The sequence below is a fragment of the Bos indicus genome, chromosome 8, assembly GCF_029378745.1.
Source record: "Bos indicus isolate NIAB-ARS_2022 breed Sahiwal x Tharparkar chromosome 8, NIAB-ARS_B.indTharparkar_mat_pri_1.0, whole genome shotgun sequence".
Classification (NCBI taxonomy): Eukaryota; Metazoa; Chordata; class Mammalia; order Artiodactyla; family Bovidae; genus Bos; species Bos indicus.
In genome coordinates, this window is record NC_091767.1 from 11,304,757 (window position 1) to 11,321,879 (window position 17,123).

The 17,123-nt window shown below is 40.5% G+C and overlaps 1 long non-coding RNA gene across 3 annotated transcripts in view; it reads right to left on the minus strand.

Moving 5' to 3' along the window:
• Positions 1-447: 447 nt before the first annotated feature.
• The window catches only part of LOC109562818 (uncharacterized), a 37,653-nt gene continuing 20,977 nt past the window's right edge, over positions 448-17,123 (minus strand). For 2 of the 3 annotated variants that reach the window (XR_011568001.1, XR_011568002.1), the window contains one exon: positions 448-837. This is a non-coding gene — a long non-coding RNA (uncharacterized lncRNA). Of the gene's footprint in view, positions 838-11,660; positions 11,806-17,123 lie in introns of all 3 variants that reach the window. The other variant, XR_011568003.1, reaches the window with a different exon arrangement.

Here is a 17,123-nt window from a genome sequence, read left to right on the forward strand (position 1 = left end):
AGGGTGACTGCAGCTGATTCCAGGTTAAGAATCCATATACCAGTGCAGGAGACATGGGTTCAGTCCCTGGTTCCGGAAGATCCCATTTGGCTAAGCCTATGCACCACAACTGCTGAGCCTGTGCTCTAGAGCCCGGGAGCCACAACTACTGAAGGCCTTGCACCCGAAAGCCCATGATCTGAAACAGGAGAGGCAGCCACATGAGAAGCCCGAGCACCGCAATTAGAGAGAAGCCCCCGCTCGCTGCACCTAGAGAAAAGCCCACACAGCCAAAAATAAACTGAAAAAAAAAAAAAAAAAAAAACCATACAATGGAATGTTACTCAGTAATATTTACTGAATATATTATTTAATACTTTTAAATTATTAAATAAGCATAATATTTAACCTGTGATATTATATATTATTTTTAAAATATTTTAATAATACTATATATTTTTTCAAAAATATTTAGTAATATCTATTATTTAAAAATAATATTATATATTATTTTTAAAATATTTCTTGGTAGAAAGCCACATTGACCCTTTCAACACTGGTCTGATGTTTTGGTCGCCTCTGTGGGCGGGTGACAGAACATATGGATGCTCTTGAGAGCAGGAGGATGGTGAACCTTTAATTCAGGGAGGGCAGCAGCCCTTTCACTTCCCGTTTTTCCTTCCACTTGACTCTCTTCCTTCTCCTCTGACGCGGTGCTCCTTCAGTCCTTCCCACTGTCACCTGGGGTTGGGCTCATGGTCCCCTCTGACACCACCAAACAGCCAAGGATGTTTTCACAGCAAGGCCATTTTCTGTGGGCTCAGCTGCCTCAACAATTTGGCCAATATTTCACATCCCCTGGAGCAGGAAGGAGAAAGAAACTTGTAACTTGAGGGCAAGACCTTGGTTTGTGCATTTGTAGTGACCCATCATGGCCAAGCACAGAGTCTTAGACATGCTGAATGCTCAATATATGTTTGCTTTGTGTCCAGATTTGGTTTCTTTAAAGATACTGACTGGTTCCTAGCATCCTCAAGTGTAGTGAATGCAAGTTGAAATTACTCTGGCAGGGGTGTGTGTTTAGTTGCTCAGTCATGTCTGATTCTCTGTGACCCATGGGCTGTAGCCCACCAGGCTCCTCTGTCCATGAGGATTCTCTAAGCAAGAATACTGGAGTAGGTGGCCATCACCTTCTCCAGGGGATCTTCCCAATCCAGGGACTGAACCCATGTCTCTTGCATCTCCTGCACTGTAGGCGCATTCTTTACCACTGAGCTACCTGGAAATGATGTCCTCAGTTTAAGAATATCAACTATGTAATATATATTCATTTATTTATGAATTCAACAAATATTTACTGAACACCTACTATGTCCTAGATTCTATGCCGAATTATTTAGGTTAAAGGGATACATATCCAAGAACAAAAATCAATCATTAATTGAAAGTATCAACAATATAGATTGACCTTTGCATATTTTGTTTCCTAGTGAATTTAATTTTTCTTCTCATTTTCTTGTTCCTGTAAGGGAAGAAGATGTTTTTAGGCACAGATACCCTGGAACAGTGATTGGTGGCTCACTTTCCTGTCCTAGGAAGCTTAAAGGAATTGGTTCATTTTTGTGAGTAACAGTAACTCTCCATGGTGGGGCATCTAAATACGGGCAGGTTGTTAAGGGTGCGAGTGAAGCACCAGGAGGGCCTGGGGAGCCTGTGTACTGATAGCTTCAAATCGTTTATCTACGCTCCCCTCCGTGCCTGTGACCATCAGCTTCTTTAGCGTCTGCTTTGCCCTGAGGGGAGAAAGTTTCCCACACTTAATTTCTTTTTCTCAGTAGGAAAGATTCTATTGTTTGACTCTCCTGTTTTTTGCTATCTCAAGTTTTCACTGAAACAGTAACTGAATTCAGGAGATTAAAGATACACAGGTGACTTGTCTATTATTAACTGTAAATTGTCTGCACCCTCCTACTCTCTCTCTCCCCGGAACACAAGTACTTCTTTCTTCTTGTGTTTTGATGATTATCATGTGGTTTTGTTTAGTCTAGGGTACTGACATTGATTTTTTAAAAATCAAATTATTGTTGGGATTCCACAGAAATGACACATCTAATAATGTTTAGAGACTTGCACATGGACAATAGAATCACGAACCATTTCTATTGATGCTAAGTGGTGATTGAATCACTTCAGAATGTTTTGGACTTGATAAATTTTGCTGTAACTTGAAAAAAAAAAAAAGAGTAGACAATGTCATAGGACAGAAAGCAAACATTTGTACATTTCTGTTATAAATCTCCCCCAGATTTTCTAGTTTCCACAAGCGCATGTTCATTAATACATCGCAACTATGATCCTGGTGGTTGTGGAGGGCACAGTAGGAAAAAAGGGGGATGGAGCAAATGCTCCAGATAGAGCCCAAGAGATGTCCATTGCTGGGATTCAGGTACATCTGATACGTCCATCTGGAGGATTGTTAACATGGTGCACTAGGGACCTCCTGAAGGAAAAAGTCCTAAAAGAAAGGGCAAAACCAGCAACAGGCTTGGCCAGTAAAAAGGCCACAGGGGTCAGAGATGAGGTGAGTCTTCTGAGGATCTCCTGTTAGTGAAGCCTTTGGTCACTGGGATCCAGCCTTCTACTGGCCATCTGCTGCTGCTCAAGCATTCCCAGGAGGAATCAGATCTCCAACCCCCTCAGTGTGATTATGTTAACAAACCAGACTTGGTTCCCTTCACCCACTGGCAGTAAAGCCAGCCTATGGACCCTGGGTTACGATGAAGAAAAATGTAGCACTTATTGCAGGAGACCAAGCAGAGAGTTCAGGCAGCTAATGTTTAAAAGGCCTGAACTTCTTGCTTGGCACTCTACAGTAAACACTACACTTTTCTTCACCACAACCTGGTGTGAATAGTTTGGCTTTACTGAAAGTGGGTAAAGGGATCCAACTTTGGTTGAGGAGCAAAGAGCCAAATCTTACTCCTGTTCGTGTCGCTGGTTAAACGTCACTTATCTGGGGTTGCCTTCCTTGTCCCCCTCAAGTGGCTCACCAGTCATATTATCTGCCCTCACAGTACTCTGCATTTCTCTTTCTTAACACTGCACAGATGATCACCAAGGCCTTTGCAAGGACCAAGCCTGAGTCCTCCTTATTTTATTGGGTCCTGGTAAGCCAGAGGTTCTTCCATCATCCATCTTCACTACTGAGCCACCAGGGAAGCCCTCCATTTATCTAGATTTGGAATAGTAAAGAAATGTGACCCTATTACTGGTTACATTTTTGGGTTTGAAACTAACGTATCAGAAGTTCAATCAATAAGGAGCCACGTGCAGGGTCAATTACTTTTTTATATGATCCAGAAAAGAATGCAAGCCCTCAGATAACCAACACATGCATCTGACCCTGCAGAAATCTCAGTGCTAATAAAAATGTTAGTGTGTGGGAGAGAAAGAGGCTGCATACAACTAGATAAATGATGTTCAACATGGTTTTAGAAAAGGCAGAGGAACCAGAGATCAAATTGCCAACATCCGCTGGTTCATCGAAAAAGCAAGAGATTTCCAGAAAAACATCTATTTCTGCTTTATTGACTATGACAAAGCCTTTGACTGTGTGGATCACAATAAACTGTGGGAAATTCTGAAAGAGATGGGAATACCAGATCACCTGACCTGCCTCTTGAGAAACCTATATGCAGGTCAGGAAGCAACAGTTAGAACCGGACATGGAACAATAGACTGGTTCCAAATAGGAAAAGGAGTACGTCAAGGCTGTATATTGTCACCCTGTTTATTTAACTTATATGCAGAGTACATCATGAGAAACACAGGGCTGGAAGAAGCACAAGCTGGAATCAAGATTGCCTGGAGAAATATCAATAACCTCAGTTATGCAGATGTTACTACCCTTATGGCAGAAAGTGAAGAGGCACTAAAAAGCCTCTTGATGAAAATGAAAGAGGAGAGTGAAAAAGTTGGCTTAAAGCTCAAAACGAAGATCATGGCATCTGGTCCCATCACTTCATGGGAAATAGATAGGGAAACAGTGGAAACGGTGTCAAACTTTATTTTTTGGGGCTCCAAAATCACTGTAGATGGTGATTGCAGCCATGAAATTAAAAGACGCTTACTCCTTGGAAGGAAAGTTATGACCAATCTAGATAGCATATTAAAAAACAGAGACATTACTTTGCCAACAAAAGTCCGTCTAGTCAAGGCTATGATTTTTCCAGTGGTCATGTATGGATGTGAGAGTTGGACTGTGAAGAAAGCTGAGCACTGAAGAATTGATGCTTTTGAACTGTGGTGTTGGAGAAGACTCTTGAGAGTCCCTTGGACTGCAAGGAGATCCAACCAGTCCATTCGAAAGGAGACCAGTCCTGGGTGTTCATTGGAAGGACTGATGCTGAGGCTGAAACTCCAATACTTTGGCCACCTCATGTGAATAATTGACTCATTGGAAAAGACCCTGATGCTGGGAGGGATTGGGGTCAGGAGAAGGGGATTACAGAGGATGAGATGGGTGGATGGCATCACTGACTCGATGCATGTGAGTTTGGGTGGACTCCGGGAGTTGGTGATGGACAGAGAGGCCTGGCATGCTGTGATTCATGGGGTCACAGAGTCGGACATGACTGAGCAACTGAACTGAACTGAACTGAAGCACTTTGTTATTGAAAAAAATGATTAAAATTACATTTGGAAATGCATAGGATTTTCTTTTATTAAGTGAAAAAAGAAATTTTGCCATTCTGCCCCTAAGACTTCTTCCGGTCAGGGAGGGGGCACTGATTTACCTGCTTCCTCAGACTTGGAGGTTGCTTGTCTTGTATGCCTCATGTATGATCATTTGAACTATTTTGGGAGTTTGAGCTTTCTCTGAATTTTTGTCTCTATTATTCTTTCTCTAATACTTTAAATTGGTTTGCATTCAGTGATCGGTTCCATATATGCAAATTGTTCTGCGATTCCAGAAGAAAATTTTAGATTCTAAGTGACTGGGAAAAAAAAATAGGCATTAATTCTAAAAACTCTTTAACAGCCTACAGTCAATTGCTATTAATTGTTCGTTCTTATTATCTTTAGAAAAAGAATGCCACTTTAAAACAAAGCAGCATGCCTCACTAATCATATCCCTGGGTTTCATCTTTCTGCAAACTGCATGTCCCCTAGCCCAGGCAAGCTTCTTCTGAGTTTTTAATCTTAATGTAATTCACCTTTTTGTCTTATTTTTGCTGTTATTAACAATACATTTTTAATGTATACACAAAGTGAGGAATACTACGTATAAAGTTAGATAGAAGTTCTTGCTTATCAGTCTAAAATAGAAATTGCTTTCATTCTACGTATATTCTTCTTCTTCTAAGTCGATTCAGTCGTGTCCGACTCTGTGCGACCCCAGAGACGCCAGCCCACCAGGCTCCGCCATCCCTGGGATTCTCCAGGCAAGAACACTGGAGTGGGTTGCCATTTCCTTCTCCAATGCATGAGAGTGAAAAGTGAAAGTGAAGTCGCTCAGTCGTGTCCGACTCTAGCAATCCCATGGACTGCAGCCTACCAGGCTCCTCCGTCCATGGGATTTTTCAGGCAAAAGTACTGGAGTGGGGTGCCATTGCTTTCTCCGACGTATATTGTTAGCCATCCCAAAATATTTATATGTGGGATACATGCAAATAATCGTTAATAATGCATATACATGCTTTAGAAGATGACGTAACTGAATCTGGAAGTGCTCCAATTTACAGATTAGGAACTAACATACTTTTTAACTGAATTATATAATTTTAAAAATCAATATTCCCCACGCATAGAAATAAAACATGATTTACAAATGTATAGTCAATTTACATGTGCATATTTGTAAATCACGAGCTATTTAGAAAGAATAGATTCTATTTATGGATTATTAACACCACTTTCGGAGAAGGCAATGACACCCCACTCCAGTACTCCTGCCTGGAAAATCCCATGGATGGAGGACCCTGGTAGGCTGCAGTCCATGGGGTCACTGAGGGTCGGACACGACTTGAGCGACTTCACTTTCACTTTTCACTTTCATGCATTGGAGAAGGAAATGGCAACCCACTTCAGTGTTCTTGCCTGGAGAATCCCAGGGATGGGGGAGCCTGGTAGGCTGCAGTCCATGGGGTCACTGAGGGTCGGACACGACTTGAGCGACTTCACTTTCACTTTTCACTTTCATGCATTGGAGAAGGAAATGGCAACCCACTCCAGTGTTCTTGCCTGGAGAATCCCAGGGATGGGGGAGCCTGGTGGGCTGCCGTCTATGGGGTCGCACAGACTGAAGTGACTTAGCAGCAGCAGCAGCAGCAACACCACTTTAATGGATGATATTTATATTTTTAAATGGAATTTGGCAATTAAGAAAAATTGTGAGAAACAAGATTGTGGAAATAACAGAAGATTCCCAGAAAGAATTCCCCATGAATTCCTATTTGCACGGTATATGTGTACTAATTACCTTAAAATAACTAAACTAAATAACTACTTTGTTGAAAGAGCTATTTCCAAGACTAACTATTGCCTAGAGATGATTAAGTGATCCATAGTCATTTGATTAACACATATTATTATTTTCCTAAAGGAAACCAAAAAAAGAAGTGATTCTCAGTATGTTGTTAAATACAGTAGAACAAGAAGCAAAGAAACTAGGAAAAGGCGGAAATATTATTTCTACAAATACAGTAAATGAGAAAAAAAGCTGAGGAAGAAATGTTCATATATTGAGATATGGGGACATCATTTTGGCTTATACATGATTTGGCTTAAACTTTATGCTAACTAGAACAGCCCATTTTGTGGCCTAGTAAACATGCATTGTACATCTGCCTGCCAGCTAAGGATCCATGTGCTGCTTCCACTGGCCTTTAAAAATTGTACAATTTAATAATTTTAAGTAAATTTACTGAGTTGTGTAACTGTTAACCGCAATCAAAATTTTAGAATCACACACATGTACAGAAGCCCTCATGCCTCTTTGCAGTCAAAACTCTCCAATCTCACCGCACTACCTCCACTCCCCTTCCTACCCCCAGCCCTGCTGCTGCTGCTAAGTCGCTTCAGTCGTGTCTGACTCTGTGCGACCCCATGGACTGCAGCCTTCCAGGCTTCTCCGTCCATGGGATTCTCCAGCAAGAACACTGGAGTGGGTTGCCATTTCCTTCTCCAATGCATGAAAGTGGAAAGTGAAAGTGAAGTCGCTCAGTCGTGTCTGACTCTTAGCGACCCCATGGACTGCAGCCTACCAGGCTCCTCCATCCATGGGATTTTCCAGGCAAGAGTACTGGAGTGGGGTGCCATTGCCTTCTCCCACCCCCAGCCCTAGGCAACCACTAATCTACTTCCTGTCCTTCCAGATGTTCCTATTCTGGGTATTTCATGTAAACAGAATCATACAATATGTGGTGTTTCATATAACCTCTTTCATTTAACACCACATTTTTGAGATTGATCCGTATAGGAGCATATATCAGTACTGGATTGCTATTTATTGCTGGAATAGTACTCCACTGCATGGATAAACCACATTCTGTTTGTCCATTTGCAAGTTCATGGACATTTGGGTTTTTCCACCTGGGGATATTCCTGCCTATGTTAATGCTCCTATGAACATTCACATACAAATCTTTGTGTGGACGTAGCTTTTCATTTCTCTTGCGCAGTTGACTAGGAGTGGAATTCTTGGCTCATCCAGTAACTCTATGTTTAACATTTTAAGAAACTGCCAAATGTTTTACAGAATGGCTACACCATTTTACACTCCTACCAGCAAAGGACAAGAGTTACAGTTTCTTTATACTCTCACCAGTGCTTATTATTTATCTTTTTATTCATTGGCTTTGTTAGATATTTTAAATACATTGGGGAAACCCCATACCACCTTCCTAGATCCTTAGGTGGGTGCTGCTGTCCTGAACTACATTTTTAGAAATAGGTTAATTACCTATTATATACTTATATATACACATATACTTATATGCAGAGTACATCATGTGAGATGCAGGGCTGGATGAAGCTGGAATCAAGATTTCCAGGATAAATATTAATAACCTCAGATATGCAGATGACACCACACTTATGGCAGAAAGTGAGGAACTAAAGAGCCTCTTGATGAAAATGAGAGAGTGAAAAAGCTAGCTTAAAACTCAATATTCAGAAAACTAAGAGAATGGCATCTGGTCCCATCACTTCATGGCAAATAGATGGGGAAACAATGGAAACAGTGACAGACTTTATTTTTTGGGGCTCCAAAATCACTGCAGATGGTGATTGTAGCCATGAAATTAAAAAATGCTTACTCCTTTGAAGAAAAGCTATGACCAAGCTAGACAGCATATTAAATAACAGAGACATTACTTTGCAAACAAAGGTCCATCTAGTCAAAGCTATGGTTTTTCCAGTAGTCATGTATGGATGTGAGAGTTGGACTGTAAAGAAAGCTGAGCTCCAAAAAATTGAAGCTTTTGAACTGTGGTGTTGGAGAAGACTCTTGAGAGTCCTTTGGACAGCAAGGAGATCCAACCAGTTCATCCTAAAGGAAATCAGTTCTAAATATTCATTGGAAGGACTGATGCTGAAGCTGAAACTCCAATACTTTGGCCACTTGATGAGAAGAACTGACTCATTTGAAACGACCCTGATGCTGGGAAAGATTGAAGTCAGGAAGAGAAGGGGATGACAGAGTATGAGATGGTTGGATGACATCACTGACTCAATGGGCATGAGTTTGAGCAAGCTTTGGGAGTTTATGATGGACAGGGGAGCCTGGCATGTTGCAGTCCATGGGGTTGCAAAAAGTCGGACATGACTGTGTGACTGAACTGAATTGAACTGAACCCTTCGTGGGAGCTTAGGACCTGTGTGTATCTGACAGCTGTTGTATTTAACTCTAGAAATTTTAGTACTTTTGTAAATAATAGTGTTCTACTTAAAGTTTATTGTGTGTGTGTATCAGAGACTGTTAATTATACCCCAACACCCATTCTTCCCTTTTTACATAGAAATATAATTATTGGATAGACAGAACCAAAAAGTACATTTCCCTTCCTCCTTTGCAGCTCTGGATGTAGAAACATAACTAAGTCTAGGTGAACGGGATGTGAGCGAAAATATCGTGTATTCTGAGACCAAAGAAGTGAGCCTTTCACCCTTTTCCACATCTTCACTGGAAAGTAGGAATGATGGCAAAGGCTGGAGGTGCCGTCTTGGACACCATGTGCTGAAGCAGGCAGAGTATCAGAACAGAAGCCAGGTCTCTGACCATCACAGGGCCACCATAGCAGTCCCAGATTACGTAGTCAAACTTTAACAAGAGAGCTAAATGCCTTCTTTAATCCGGGGTTATTTTGAGGCTCTCTGTTATAACAGCTAAAATGTGAAGTCACTGACATGAGCATCTTCGCTGATGAAGATGATCACACAAAGAAAGGCAAGGTAATGTAGGGAAAAGAGCAGTGGACTCAAAGTGAGACTAGGGATGACCCTGGTGGTTCATTGATTATGAATCCACCTTCCAACGCAGGAGACGCGGGTTCCATCTCTGGTCAGAGAACCAAGATGCCATGTGCTGCAGGGCAACTAAGTTCTCCTGCCACAACTACTGAGCCTGCACACCTGAAAAAGAGAGCCTGTGTGCTACAACTAAAACCTGACATAGCTGGATAAATAAATTGATAATTTTTAAAAATGATGTTGCTAGAGGTTTAGCCTTGACTTTACTTCTAGTCAGCTTTGTGACCCCAAGAAGGTCTCTATATTTTTGTGTGTGTCCTCGTCCATAAAATCAGGTGATTTTTATACAGTTAAAAAGAAATTATTAAAACTTGCAAGTGAAAAGTGTCCGGTTACAAGAGTATTTCACTCTATTCATTTCCATTGGTAAAGCAACTCAATAATACTTTAAGATGTATAAAACTGAATCTTTGGTGCTAGCTTTCTCTGATAAAATAAGATGCTAGTCATCTTTAGTGGCTATGTCGTTTGCACAGGGCTAAGAATTCCATATAGAAACTCTGCAAACCTGCATGCTTAGTGTGTCCAACTCTTAGTGATCCCAAGGATTGTAGCCTGCCAGTCTCCTCTGTCCATGGGATTTTCCAGGCAAGAATACTGGAGAGGGTTGTCATTTCCTTCTCCAGGGTGTCTTCCCAACCTAGAGATTGAACCCGCGTCTCCTGCTTTGACAGGCGGATTCTTTACCTCTGAATTCCCTGTAGATGAGCTTTTTAAAAATCTTTCCATTATTATTCCCATTTCACATATAAAGAGCCCCATGAGGGTAAGTACCTAGCTCTGTCATGCAGGTAGTGAAGTGCTGGAGACAGGAGTTAGGCTCCTGGGATCAGAGTGCAGGAGCTCAGCCACTGCCACCCTGCCCCGTCACTATACCTAACTAGTACTTGTGAAGCATTTCAGGAAATCAGTGGTATTCACTGAAGAGCTTGGCCTCTTCAGTCATTGTGACTGGGAGGCATTTGAATACTTTAAAATGAATAAACCGCTCTTAAAAATGTGCCTACTGGGTTAAGGTGACATGTGGAGGAGTCACTGTGAATCATTTGAGGAACACATTGAGAACTTGAGCTAATGGTGAAGCACATTTGCCAAACGCTGAAAAGAGGATAAGCAGCTCTCAAGAGCCGATGACCGGCAGCACTGGGCGGCACGGGCCTTGGGCTCCAAGGACACAGCCTCCTGGGTCTGGCTGGCAGCTGTAATTCAAGGAGGGCCTGGCTCCAGGATGGGCTGTTTCTTGCCCGATGCACTTCGCAGAGGTACATCAGAGAAGCTAAGCCTGATGGACTCTGAACACTGGTTGCGGTTTTTTTTTTTTTTTTTCCTGGCAACAAAATTAAAACCGCACCTAGGGATTTATCCACCCTTTTGCTGATCTCAATGTGAACCATGCAGTGAAATCCCCGTACACAGCACTGACTACCTCCCAGGGAGCTGCTTAAAATGCGGCTGAGCACAATGGAAGGAAGCATCAAGTCTTGTTGGAGTCAGCACACAGAATTAATCTCTGAAAGTAACGAAAGAATTCATTACACTCTGTAAGATAAATAAATGCAGAGTATGGTAAAGTCAGAGGTGTTCAGCGCAGCTGCTTTTAGAAGGAGACATCTTGGGGAAGGATATTCTTGGGTCATATTTTTAATGCCACTCTGGTACCTTCTATGATTGCAAAAATGCTTGGGGTTTCTTTTTCTTTACATGTATTTAATATGTGAGGTTTTTTAACTTGCCCCTATTCACCTTCCATTCTTTTTAACATTGGGAAAGGAAAAGCAAAGTATCTTGGCTGTTTTTTTTTTTTTTTTTAAGCTCTTAGAAGTATAAGTATATTTTTTAGTGAAAGTTGCTATTGTGTCCGACTCTTTGCGACCCCATGGACTCTGGCCTGTCAGGCTCCTCTGCTATCTGTGGAATTCTCCAGGTAAGAATGCTGGAGAGGGTTGCTATTCCCTTTTCCAGAGGATCTTCCCAACCCAGGGATAGAAGCCGGGTCTCCTGCATTGCAGGCAATTCTTTACCATCTGAGCCACCAGGGAAGCCCAAGTATATTTTTAAAGTAAATATGAAATTAGGAACTATCTCACTGTTTAAAGCCATTACAAAATAAGGCTCTCTGCTTTTCACCCCATCCTTAGTTTTATTTTTACCTTGACTCTGAATTTCATGCTTTGGCTTTTTTTCTGAATTTGATTCAAACCATCTGCTTGGAATCACCAAGAATGCTTATTGCAAAGTTGTTCTGAGACTTTGGAGTAAAGGAAATCAGATCAGAGAATGTTTGTCCCCCAGCACCTAAGGAAATGAACAAAATTATTGCTTTTCAGGAGGCCAAAAATTCATCAGCAGCAATCAAAATAGAAAAATGATAAAACATCATGTAATAAAGTTTGAAAAGTAGCTCTTAACCTTGCTTACCACGACACCCACTCCCCAGAAAGAGAAGTGAGAACAGGTGAGTCAAAAAAAAATTCTGATACTCTGAATTCACCTTGATTTGAAGAGAAGTGGCCAAAAAAGGTGAGTGTGGAAGCTCTGAGCACAGGAGCTGCTCTCCGCACCACTGTGGATCCCAGCTGAGGCTAGAGGGGCTGACAGGCCTGGCTGTTCTCCAAGGTCATCGCTGAGTTGGAGGAGCCAACCAGAGCCCAGGGGTTAGGAGACCCCTGGCCCTCACTGGGAAGACTGCCCGGGGAAAAAACATTCACTGCAACTCAGAGAATGTGGTTTAGGATCCCAGCAAGAGCTGCAGGCAGATCCAGGGGAGTTCTTCCTCTCTCAAGACTCGAGCCGCTGAAAAGTAAATAGAAAATGACATCCAGCCCCCAAGTTGCCGTCCACTGGTCTGATAGTTTCCAGGGAAGGTACAAAGGAGGTCAAGGAGAACTACAGTAGGTCAGAGGAACTGAGGAGAAGCAGAACTGCCCAATTATAGCTTGAGCAAATAAAAATAAATGGCATGTAAAGAAAAAAAAAAGTCATGTCAACTGTGTTAATCCGCTAGAAAGAGGGGGAGAGAGAGAGAAAACCAAACATGAAGGAGACAGCCTGGAAGAAAACAAAACCCAAAGAACAGAAGAAAACTCACCAGATTGTCTTGTGCTAAAGAAAAACTTTAAAATAATGCTATCAATAAATAAGAACTCAAAGATGAAGTGCTGAAACAACATGAAGAAATGAAAGAGACTTGCAAGGCTAAGGAAACCCATCAGAACCAAAATAATACTATCTAACAAATAAATTAGAAATCAAAGAAGAGTTACTGGTGCTGAAGAACACCTTAAAACCATCACTATGAACACAGAAGACTACCAAGAAGCTAAAACAATTAGGGACAAAATAAGGTGTTCAGTTCTAGATGATACAAAACAAAGATAATTATTGTCCCTGAAATAGCATACTCAACAATAGGAGATAAAAATTATTCAGAAATACAATGAAGGAAAATTTCCCTGAAATGAAAGAATGAAATCTGCTATCATAATGGTACACCATATACCCAGAGACTATTTGATGTATAACAATAGACATTGATTAAGATATTTAACTTCAGGGATAAGAGAGGTTTCCTGAGGCATCCAAGCAGAAAAGGCTAGTTGCCCACAAAGATCAAACTGGCTCCCTACTTTTCCACAGAAGATGGGTAAGCAGTATCTACAATTTCTGCAGGAAACAGTGTAAGAGCCAGTGATGTTATACTAAGCCAAAAGGCAGGCATTTCTAAATATAAAATAAAATAACTAAAGGAAGGGGCGGGGGAAGAAAAAGGAAAGAATGAGGAAAATAGAGCCCATTTTAAATACACGCACACACACACACACACACACACACACACACATTTCTTTGACAATAAAATCAAGCCAGTCAAGAGGTAAGGTCAAATCATCTAATTTTTCTTTCAACTTTTTTCTGAAGTTGTCACGGATTAAGTTTTCAAAGGGAACCTCACCTATTTCAGGGCATCAAGGAGGAGGAGGATCGGAATGTTGGGGATAGGGGAGTGGGAAGTGGGTGAAAAGGAACGAAAGCATAAAAAGTCAGTCTTTATTAAGGTCTTGCATCAGTCTAACCCTGCCTGTGCTTCAAAGCCTCATAGGGTAACATGAAAATAATTAGCTCTGCTTTGCAAGGTTAATGAGAGGAGTAAGAGAAAAAAGGTATATAAAGACCAACAGGACCTCTCTGTTCTAAGTGCTCAGTACTTGAAGTCTCTTTCCCACCCTGATCTGTTTCTAGAGCACTAAAAGCTGGTGTGTGTTTGTTCATTCAGGCTCACTTTCCATTATGCCACTGTAGTTTTTCAGGTTGAGTAATTTATGGCTTAATGTAAATATTTGGTAGCAAACTCTTCACAAATCAGCCTGGAGAAAATCATGGGCTTTGGCATTAGAGCTAGATTTCAGTCCTGGTTTGCCTCTCTCATATATATAATGAGAAAATCTCGAGGATAAGAGAGAAAAGAACAGAAGCAATACTTGAAACCATAATGACTAAGAATTTCCCCCAAATTAACATCCAACAGAAAACCACAGATCCAGGAAACTCAGAATGTATTAAACAGGATGAATGCCCGCCCCCCCCACCCTGCTGCCCCACTCCACAAGCAACACCTAAACATATCTTTTTCAAACTGCAGCAAATCAATCTACAGGGGAAAAAAAAAAAAAACAACTTTCCCATAGAGGAACATCTGACTTCTCAGAAACCAGGCAATCAAGAATAGAGTGAAATATTTAGTGTTTTGAGAGAAAGAGAAAAAACAAGAAACAAACACCAACCTAGAAATCTGTATCCTGTGAAATTACCCTTGAAAAATGGAGAAGTATTTTCTTAGATGAATAAAAATTGAGATAATTTGCTGCCAGTAGACCTGCCTTGCAAGAAATGTTACAAGAAGTTCTTCAGAGAGAAGCAAAATGAAACAGGTCAGAAACTGGTGTCTACAAAAAGAAGGAAAGAGCATTAGAGAAAGAATAAGTGAAGGTAAAATAAAAGCTTCCATTTTTTTAATCCTTAATTTATCTAGTAGATAACAGTTTGGGAAAATAATAGCAATGTATTCAGTGATTAAAGTTTATATATAAGTGAAATGAATAACAGCAATGATATAAGGGGTGGGAGGGAAGAATTGAGAATATTGTGTTACTGTAGGTATTTGTACTACCCACGAAGAGATATGGTGTTACTTGAAAGTAGACTTGGATTAGTTGTCAATGTATATTGCAAATTCTAGGGCTCAAGTGGTAAAGAATCTGCCTGACAATGCAAGAGCCACAGGAGAAGTGGGTTCAATACCTGGGTCAGGAAGATCCCCTGGAGTAGGAAATGGCAATCCACTCCAGTGCTCTTGCCTGGAAAATCCCATAGACAGAGAATCCTGGTGGGCTACAGTCCATAAGGTCACAAAGCGTTGGACACGAGTTGAATACTGAGCATGAACAAAAGTATTCCATTGTATATATGTGTATGTATATATACTTATATACTTATACATGCATATAAGTATATATACCACATCTTCTTCATCCATTCATCTGTTGATGGACACTTAGGTTACTTCCATCTTGGCAATTGTTGTTATAATCTTGGCAATTGTAAATAATGCTGCTGTGAACACTGGGGTTCATATGTTGTTTTGAATTATTGTTTTTGTTTTTTCCCAGATATATACCCAGGAGTGGAATTGCTGGGTTGTGTGGTAGTTCTATTTTTAGTTTTTTGAGAAAGCTCCATACTGCTTCCACAGTGGCTGCACCGAATTACATTCTCACCAACAGTGTACAAGGGTTCACTTTTCTGAACACTATCACCGGCATTTATTTTTGTTCTTTTTGATGATAGCCATTCTGACAAGCAATGGCACCCCACTCCAGTACTCTTGCCTGGAGAGTCCCATGGATGGAGCCTGGTGGGCTGCAGTCCATGGGGTTGCTAAGAGTCGGACACGACTGAGCGACTTCACTTTCACTTTTCACTTTCATGCATTGGAGAAGGAAATGGCAACCCACTCCAGTGTTCTTGCTTGGAGAATCCCAGGGATGGGGGAGCCTGGTGGGCTGCCGTATATGGGGTCCCACAGAGTTGGACACGACTGAAGTGACTTAGCAGCAGCATTCTGACAAGTGTGGAGTGACATCTCATTTTGGTTTTGATTTGCATTTCCTTGATGACTAGCTATATTGGGTGTCTTTTCATGCGCCTGTTGGACATTTGCATGTCCTCTGTGGAAAAATATCTATTCAGGTCTTCTGCTCACTTTTTAACTGTTGTTTGTGTTTGTGTGTGTGGTTTTTTTTTTGATGTTGAGTTGTATGAACTGTTTATATATTTTGGATATTAATCCCTTATCAGTTTTAATATTTGCAAGTATTTTCTCCCATTCAATAAGTTGCTTTTTATTTTGTTGATGGTTTCTTTGCTGTTCAAAAGCTTTTAAGTTCAATTAGGTCCCATTTGTTTATTTTTGCTTTTATTTCCTTTGCTTTAGGAGACAGATCCAAAAAAATATTGCTATGATTTAGGTCAAACACTGTTCTGCCCATGTTTTCCTCTAGGAGTGTTGTGGTTTCCATCCTTACATTTAGGTCTTTAATCCATTTTGAGTTTATTTATTTGCATTAGGAGATGTTCTAATTTCATTCTTTTACATGTAGCTGTTTGGTGTTCCCCATACCACTTATCAAAGAGACTGTCTTTTCTCCATTGTATATTCCTGCTTTCTTCGCCATGCATTGATTGCCTGTTTAAGTTCATGGTTCTATTGCTGGACTCTCTATTCAGTTGCATTGATCTGTGTGTGGCTGTTTTGATGACTGTTGCTGTGTAGTATAGTCTGAAGAGGGAGAATGATTCCACCAGCTCTGTTCTTCTTTCTTAAGATTGTATTGACTATTTGGGATCTTTTGTGTTTCTGTACCAATTTTAAAATTATTTGTTCTAGTAATGTGAAAAATAGGTTTTTTTAATAGGATCACATTATATTTATAGATTGCCTTGAGTAGTATGGTCATTTTAACAATATTAATTCTTTCAGTCCAAAAACACAGTATATCTTGTCTGTCTCTTCATGCCATCTTCAATTGATTTCAACAGAGCCTTATAGATTTCCTAGTATAGGTCTTTTACCTTTTTAGGTAAGTTTATTCCTAGGTATTTTATCCTTCTTGATATGATAGTAAATGGGATTATTTCCTTAATCTCTCTTTCTGATAGCTTAAGTGTATAGAAATGCAACAGATTTCTGTGTATTAATTTTATATCCTGAAACTTTATCAAATTCATTGATGAACTCTAGTAGTTTTCTGGTGACATCTTTAGTATTTTCCATGTATAGTATCACTTCATCTGCAAACAGTTTCACTTCTTTCTTTCCAATTTGAATTCTTTTTATTTCTTTGTCTTGTCTGATTGCTGTGGTTAGGATTTCCAATACTATGTTGAATAAAAGTGGTGAGGCATCCTTGTCTTGTTCCTAATCTTAGAGGGAATGCTTTCAGCTTTTCACCATTGAGTATGATGTTAGCTGTGGGCTTGTCATGAAAAGAAACCTACTTTAAATATAAATATAGATTAATAGTATATCTCTCACACAAATTTTCTTCTGCATTCCAGAC